Genomic DNA, 8,563 nt, shown 5'->3' with positions numbered 1-8,563 from the left:
AAAAAACTTATAATTAATTATATCTAACTTAACATAATGCCGGCCAGTCCGCCGGCTTGGCGGCACGCAAAATGGTTTGCGCAGTGTGGGAGCTTGGTTGCTGCTGCCTCGGTCATTCACCAATTTTCCCGTTATGGTGTAAGGCGTGAGCCAGGTTTGCCTAGAGCTAGGGATTGCGAAAAGAAGTAAGAAGATATACGTGTTCATATTTCTTGCCGTTTATTACAAATTCATTGGAAATTCTATGCTTGTGAATTTTGTATGAAGAAAATTCAATAAAAAATGACTTATTGTAATGATACAAGCTTTTAAAAACGCACACCTCCATTGTGAATTCATACAAGTGGCGAGTTTTCGATAAAACGTTCACAATCGTGAACAGCGAGTGAGTATTAATATGTAGTCTGATTTTCTGTATACAAATTTAAAGGAAAAGCTGATTTGAAACAAATGTGCAATTCATGGCACTTCAATTTAATAACGGCGAACACAAGAAAAATAAACCTTTCTTCCATTCTCTGACCCTTCGCGACAGCCGTTCTCCCTGTCAGCTATGATTTGACACGTAGGTATGGCAATGGAGGGGTAGAAAGATTTTTCACTTGTACGAAATCGCAATGCACACCTCTTGCGACTGTGTACAGCAGAAATTCAATAAAAATAAAAAAGTGTAAAAATTCATGGATTTCGGTCGTTACCGAACATTTTCATGTTAGGCCTTGGTTGTGCCCGAGAGTACCCAACCGAAGATGGTACTCTGAGCCAGCAAAGGGCCAAACGTGGTGGGCAGAATCCCTGGTAGCACTATTTCGGCATATACGTCTGTCCCTAGTACGAGGCGGATCGGGGCGGATGAATAAAACTGTGGATCCGCCAGACGGAGATGTGCGTACGGGGATGCGATGGCGCTGTCGACGCTGGTCGTGGGGGCCATTCGCCGAAAATTGGACACGACCGCCGCATGGGTTGCAATTCGTTTATTTGGGCCGTGTCTTCCTCGTATGCGTAGTAGGCATCCTGCTTGCCCGCCAATGTTGCTGGCAGGGAGTTGGAGCTCCTGGGCGAGCTCATATGCTATCACGGTGGTGGGGGAGCATCCGTCAATTAAGGCCCGGACGAGGTGTAGCCGCCCCCCAGCTTCTATCTTCACGACCGCGGTGGGTGTGATCGATACCGTTGGTATCATGGTGGCGGTGGCCGCTGGATGCTGGGCTACGAGCCCTGACCGGAAGGTGGACACGGTGGTGAGCTGCAGCGTGTTGCCTCCGTGGCTGCGATCTTGTGGCTGATGTCGTTGGTGCAGGCGAAGAGGCCGTGTCTCCGCTCTGCGGTCGCGCGAATGTCGTCTCTGTTGGCGGTTCGTGGGTTGCCGGCGAAGAGACCGGGTCTCCGCTCGGCCGTTATATATACGGCGCTGGGCTGTCTCTGTCCCTTGTTGGAGCCGCTTCCTCTCGTGCTGCAGAAGTGGTCGAAATGATTTGGCTGTAGGCGTTATGGTCGGGCGAAGAGACCGCGTGTCCGCTCCGGTTCGGCTGGCATCTCGGTTTCGGGGTGGACGAAGAGGTCCAGTCTCCGTTCCAGCGTCCGACGCATATAACGAGATTGAGTCGTCTATCCGCTCTCGGGGTGAATCTAGCTCCTCTTCCACTTGGACGCTCCATGGTTTGGAGCGGGCTTCTTGTAAAAGCTGCTCCTCTTCGTCGATCGAGGCGATGTGCAGCATCGTGTGGTGCTTCTCGCCGCACCGTTTGCATCGCCCTTGGCTTGGGCATGCGTTAGAGCGGTGATCAGGCGCCAGACAATTTCCGCAGTAGCTTTCGCGAATGGTTACGTAGAGGCGCTCTTCTGGCCTTTTCGCCCTAAAGGCTGGGCACAAGCGGATAGGGTTTCGCTCAAGACACACTCGGCATTCCGACGAATAACGCGCTGCGTTCGTGGCAGCATTTCGTTTTAAAGCGGCAAAACGACCCATTTTCCTGAAAGGAGTGAAATAGGTTTCAATGGGTCGGGTCATTGTCAAAGTGCAGGGGCGAGTGGTCCCTAATTGTATTGTTGAGATTTGGGAAATTTTACTAGCGCGCGCATAAGGGGAAACATCTGTCGCTGCATAAAAAAAAATATTCATATGTGGCGTGCATTATATGCATAGCCTCTTTCCCCGTACGTTATGTGCCTGGGTCTTTAGTGCCTTATTTTTTATATTTTGTGTCACCCGGTAGCGTTTTAGTTGGCCACGGGCACACTAGTGCTGCAGAAAATGAGCATTTACGATTTCCGGTTCGCACATTCTGGTGCCGAACCGGGTAGAAAGTGTATAGCGTGGGTTATTTTGAGTCGCTGTTATTTGTGTTGTTGGTGCTAAAAAACCAGCAACTTTCCTGCCCGCCGCAAACAAAAAACGTTTGGCTAGCGAATTGTATACTATATAAAGAAAAAGTAAAGAAATGTTCATTTTGGAAGAGGGGAGAGATTTATAAAATGTATAATTTTTATTTGTTTGTATTGCCCTTCGCTTATTTGTTCAACCTTCCCCAAGTACGCTTGTAGTCCTGTTTTATTGGTGGCTTTTATCAAAAGGCACGGTTCCCGAAGGGTATTTGACTCCGATACCGATTTCTCAGAAACGGGTTTTTTGGTACCCGTTTGCCTCTTTTTATGCATCCCTAATATAATGTACATTTAAAAACTCGGCATATATATGTGCGTACGTTGGTATAGTATATAGACAGTCAGGGCACGGGACTTTACTGCATTGGTAGGTTTACTAATTTTTCTGGCCCATTTTTCTTTCTACTACTACTACCACCGAGACCCAAAATCTACCAATATTTCAGCATTGTCGCATTGGGAACAATTACTGTGATCATCTTGTCACGTAATGAATTGCTGAGAACAACCAACTAATATTAGGCGGTTACAGTAACCCCCCTCACCGAAATTTGAACAGAGTTGTGCCGAAATTTAAAACGGAAAGACGGCGTGGGTTTTGTTTATGAATTGAATGTAGTAACTGAGACGCAAATAAATTTGGGCGCTATTGTCAACATTTTTGTTATGTGAATACTTTTCCGAATAACATGCCGAAATCGTTATTCTGTGGCAGTATTTTTGGTAAATTGGTAAAATCTACCACTACCAGCATTTCATTATTTAACGTCCGCGCACTGGTATAAGCGTACCAGCTGCAAAGCAAAAAGAAATGAAAAACAAGTAAGGAAGGTTAAGTTCGGGTGTAACCGAACATTACATACTCAGTTGAGAGCTATGGTGACAACATAAGGGAAAATAACCATGTAGAAAATGAACCGAGGGAAACCCTGGAATGTGTTTGTATGACATGTGTATCAAATGAAAGGCATTAAAGAGTACTTTATGAGGGAGTGGGCCATAGTTCTATAGGTGGACGCCATTTAGGGATATAGCCATAAAGGTGGATCAGGGTTGACCCTAGAATTTGTTTGCACAATATGGGCATCAAACGAAAGGTGTTAATGAGTATTTTAAAAGGGAGTGGGGCCTTAGTTCTATAGGTAGACGCCGTTTCGAGATATCGCCATAAAGGTGGGCCAGGGGTGACTCTAGAATTCGTTTGTGCAATATGGGTATCAAACGAAAGGAGTTAATGAGTATTTTAAGAGGGAGTTGGCCTTAGTTCTAGAGGTGGACGCATTTTCGAGGTATCGCAATAAAGGTGGACCAGGGGTGACTCTAGACTTTGTTTGTACGATATGGGTATCAAATGAAAGGTGTTAATGAGTATTTTTAAAAGGGAGTGGGCCTTCGTTTTATAGGTGTTCGCCTTTTCGAGATATCGCCATAAAGGTGGACCAGGGGTGACTTTAGAATTTGTTTGTATGATATGGGTATCAAATGAAAGGTGTTAATGATTATTTTAAAAGGGCGTGGGGCTTAGTTCTATAGGTGGACCCCCTTTTCGAGATATCGCCATAAAGGTGGACCAGGGGTGAATCTAGAATTCGTTTGTGTAATATGGGTATCAAACGAAAGGAGTTAATGAGTATTTTAAGAGGGAGTGGGCCTTAGTTCTATAGGTGGACGCCTTTTCGAGATATCGCCATAAAGATGGACCAGGTGTGACTCTAGAATGCGTTTGTACGATATGGGTATCAAATGAAAGGTGTTAATGAGTATTTTAAAAGGTAGTAATCCTTAGTTCCATAGGTGGACGCCGTTTCGAGATATCGCCATAAAGGTGGACCAGGGGTGACCCTAGAATTGGTTTGTGCAATATGGGTATCAAACGAAAGGAGTTAATGAGTATTTTAAGAGGGAGTGGGCCTTTCTGGACCAGGGGTGACTCTAGAATGAGTTTGTACGATATGGGTATCAAATTAAAGGTATTAATGAGAGTTTTAAAAGGGAGTGGTGGTAGTTGTATATGTGAAGGCGTTTTCCAGATATCGACCAAAATGTGGACCATGGTGACCCAGAACATCATCTGTTGGATACCGCTAATTTATTTATATATGTAATACCTGCCAAGATTTTAAAGGTATTTTATTTCGCCCTGCAGAACTTTTTCATTTTCTTCTACTTAATATGGTAGGTGTCACAACCATTTTATAAAGTTTTTTCTAAAGTTATATTTCGCGTCAATAAAACAATCCAATTCCTTACCATATTTCATCCCTTTTTCGTATTTGGTATAGAATTGTGGCATTTTTTTCATTTTTCGTAATTTTCGATATGGAAAAAGTGGGCGTGGTCATAGTCGGATTTCGTTCATTTTTCATACCAAGATAAAGTGAGTTCAGATAAGTACGTGAACTGAGTTTAGTAAAGATATATCGATTTTTGCTCAAGTTATCGTGTTAACGGCCATGCGGAAGGACAGGAGGACGACTGTGTATAAAAACTGGGCGTGGCGTCAACCGATTTCGCCCATTTTCACAGAAAAGAGTTAACGCCATAAAATCTATGCCCCTACCAAATTTCAAAAGGATTGTTTAATTTTTGTTCGACTTATGGCGTTAAAAGTATCCTAGACAAATTAAATGAAAAAGGGCGGAGCCACGCCCATTTTAAAATTTTCTTTTATTTTTGTATTTTTTTGCATCATATCATTACTGGAGTTGAATCTTGACATAATTTACTTATATACTGTAAAGATATTAAATTTTTTGTTAAAATTTTACTTTTAAAACAATTTTTTTTAAAAGTGGGCGTGGTCTTTCTCCGATTTTGCTAATTTTTATTAAGCGTACATATAGTAATAAGAGTAAAGTTCCTGCCAAATTTCATCATGATATCTTCAACGACTTCCAAATTACAGCTTGCAAAAGTTTTAAATTACCTTCTTTTAAAAGTGGGCGATGCCACGCCCATTGTCCAAAATTTTACTAATTTTCTATTTTGCGTCATAAGTTCAACTTATCTACCAAGTTTCGTCGCTTTATCGGTCCTTTGTAATGAATTATCGCACTTTTTCGGTTTTTCGAAATTTTCGATATCGAAAAAGTGGGCGTGGTTATAGTCCGATATCGTTCATTTTAAATAGCGATCTGAGATGAGTGCTCAGGAACCTACATACCAAATTTCATCAAGATACCTCAAAATTTACTCAAGTTATCGTGTTAACGGACGGACGGACATGGCTCAATCAAATTTTTTATCGATCCTGATTATTTTGATATATGGAAGTCTATATCTATCTCGATTCCTTTATATATGTACAACCAACCGTTATCCAATCAAACTTAATATACTCTGTGAGCTCTGCTCAACTGAGTATACAAATTGCTCGCGAACATTTATACATACTTATGTATAGAATGCAAATTCCACAGAATTGAGCAAACGGTAAATTCGATTCATTGCGCCGTTGCCTCATTCTTTCATTTTTACGCGTGGTTGAAGTTGGTTGTAATACGATGGCACAGTTACAAAGGAACGGGTAAGTACATTGTAAATTTTTGAATTAATTTTATTAATGATAAATATGTATATTCTTTTATTCAATAGTATTAATTAACTTTCTTTCATTTTTAGGTTGCTGGCGTGGAGATCACGGAGGAGATGCAGCTAATAATTTGTTTTGTATTATATTTGTTGTTTATTGTACGTACCGGCATCGCAAAGGGGTGCTCCAACTACGGCGTCGGCCGCGCCGTCAGTGGTCACACCTTCGCGATGTCCATAGACGCCGATATTAATGAAATTTCTTTTATTTTCTTTGCAGGTTGATGGTGTGAGATATATTTAATTGATGGGAGATTCGAGCTTTATTTTTTGTCTAAATTAAAGCTTAACTTATGAGTGCGTTTGTCAGAAAAAATATTGTTTGAGACATTAAACGAGATTTTCTAGCCTTATTCATGTTGCAATATGTAGGCCTGCGTATCCAAAGCACAAACGTTTATTGCGTCAATATTATCCAGTCTTTGCGTTAGACTTGTGTTATAAAAAAAAACGATTATAATGTCCAACATTAGCAATTTGTTCAGGTTAATGAAACTTGTTGGCTGATCAGCTGCACCACATTGTAATAAAAACGTACGATGCACAATAACTCATGTATTACGTGATGGTTCCACTGAAGGACGATCACGAACAACTGGTAATTTTGTTAGTTGGCGGAAGATTTCTTATACCTGCAATTGATATATCTTTGCCTACACCACTTCGTTATTCTTCAAAAGCTGCCAGTCCACCCAACCCATTATTTTCAATAAAAAATCTACTTATCCAAAGGACGTAGTAACGTTTGCGAAGCCAAAGGTGCAGTTGGAGTTAATGCACCCGACGGCTGAATTTCCGAGAGCCTTAAGCATATATATATATACGTTCTGAATAAATTCTAGGTATACGCATAACCGGTTGGTTATCAAACTCCTTGTCCCAGACCACGTTGGTCGTCATGCGTTAAGCGACGATCTTGCATTATTTCCAATTCACCGGAATTCAGTGAGGAGCCGCCCAATGGTTGTTCAGTGACCAATGTGAACCGTAGCTCGTCGTCCTTAGTATACGCCGAAGTTGGAATTGGGTAGTAGTTGGCTTAATGTGGCAGTTTGTTTAAACGTCGTCGCTTAATCATCTGTAAGCCATTGAGATCAGTATAAAACATATCGCCACTCTTAATTGGTCAAGAAACGCATAGCGATTTCTGTATTACCCATACGTCCAATATCTACTAGATTTTGTGATTCAGGTGCACCGCCACGCAATACTGTTTGATGTACCACAAGTGGAAGACCGACGGTGACACTAGCTTCAAGTGGACCTTCACCTACAAGCACTGTCGGTGGTCCCATATCCACTAACGGTGTCGCCGGCCCCGGTGGCATGAATAGATAAGCACCAGATGTATCACAACTATATTTGTAGAATTTTAAGTTAGGCGGCGTATGTGGTACATGCGGGTTTATTTGTGTTGATGGTCGTTTACCTTAAACAATCCTCGATATGTTGTAGTGAACGCTTGTGGTGTTATAATGTTTGAAGGTATATGGTGATGTCATGACCACACTGAAGTAATTTGTGCTTCTACTGGATTACCATGACAATCCTTTACAGTGACACGTAATAGCAGACGCTGCTTTCAAACAGCTATTCGTGTGGGGAGTGAATTATACAACGAACGATTAAATGAAGAGCGAATAATAAGTAATCACTTCAATGCGCCTTCCGCAACTACAATATGGGCAAGTTTGCGAACACTTGAAAAAGCTTTCTACTCACGATATGCTTGAGAGGATTCAGTTACGTGAATGTATGCATTTGTTTGCTTATTTGCTGTTAATCATTAGGATGATAATACTATTATTGAACCTTTAGTGGAGCATTGTTTGCAACGTCTCCAGTCCGTGAAAAGATTTGGCACATTGGTTATACAAATATCTCAATGCGTTTCGTACAAACCGAGAATGAAGCATTCGAAGCGCTTGTTGAATTGTGTAGGCATTGGGATCCGTATATATATAGTGGCTATGAAATTGGGACTGCATCATGGGGTTTTGTGTTAGAACGCTCAAAGTAACTTGGGCTTAATACTGCACCATTATTGTTACGTGTATCCTCACAGAAAATACGTGAATATATAGACGAATATCGTGAACATCTCACAAATTTGGATATCGAGGTGAAACTTTGTGGTCGTGTACGTTTCGACGTTTGACGTTTGATGCGCTCAGAAATTGCACTCATGTGTCATATTCTACATAAACGTTGTCCAGCTCATAGTCATCACAATCTAATGGAATGCTTTGATGTGCTTTATACACGTTGGATTGTTATTGGTTATTATATAGAATGTGTCTGTGGTACGTTGGCATTGTTAGAACAGCTTGATCTGATTGGGCGCACTAGTGAAATGACAAACTTGTTAGAAATTGAGTATGATTTAAGAGGACGTTTTGGCTTAGTGGGTCCAGATCAACGTATATCTAAAAGTTTTCCAGCTATTGTCCGCTTCGTCGTCAAAAGTCTATTTACTAAATAACAGACAAACTGAGCTGCCAGCAACATGCTCAAGCGTTGCTCAGCCTAGGTATCGAGCAGTCGTATTATACAGCCAGCGCGTCGACAGGCTTCACAATGTTAT

The 8,563-nt window shown here is 41.6% G+C and overlaps 1 pseudogene; it reads right to left on the bottom strand.

Moving 5' to 3' along the window:
• Positions 1–6,329: 6,329 nt before the first annotated feature.
• On the bottom strand, positions 6,330–8,166 carry LOC137254326 (alpha-mannosidase 2-like; annotated as a pseudogene).
• Positions 8,167–8,563: the final 397 nt, after the last annotated feature.

The sequence above is a fragment of the Eurosta solidaginis genome, chromosome 5, assembly GCF_040869045.1.
Source record: "Eurosta solidaginis isolate ZX-2024a chromosome 5, ASM4086904v1, whole genome shotgun sequence".
Taxonomy (NCBI): domain Eukaryota; kingdom Metazoa; phylum Arthropoda; class Insecta; order Diptera; family Tephritidae; genus Eurosta; species Eurosta solidaginis.
The sequence above is the reverse complement of the archived record's forward strand: the minus strand, read 5'-3'. Positions and strand labels throughout refer to the sequence as shown.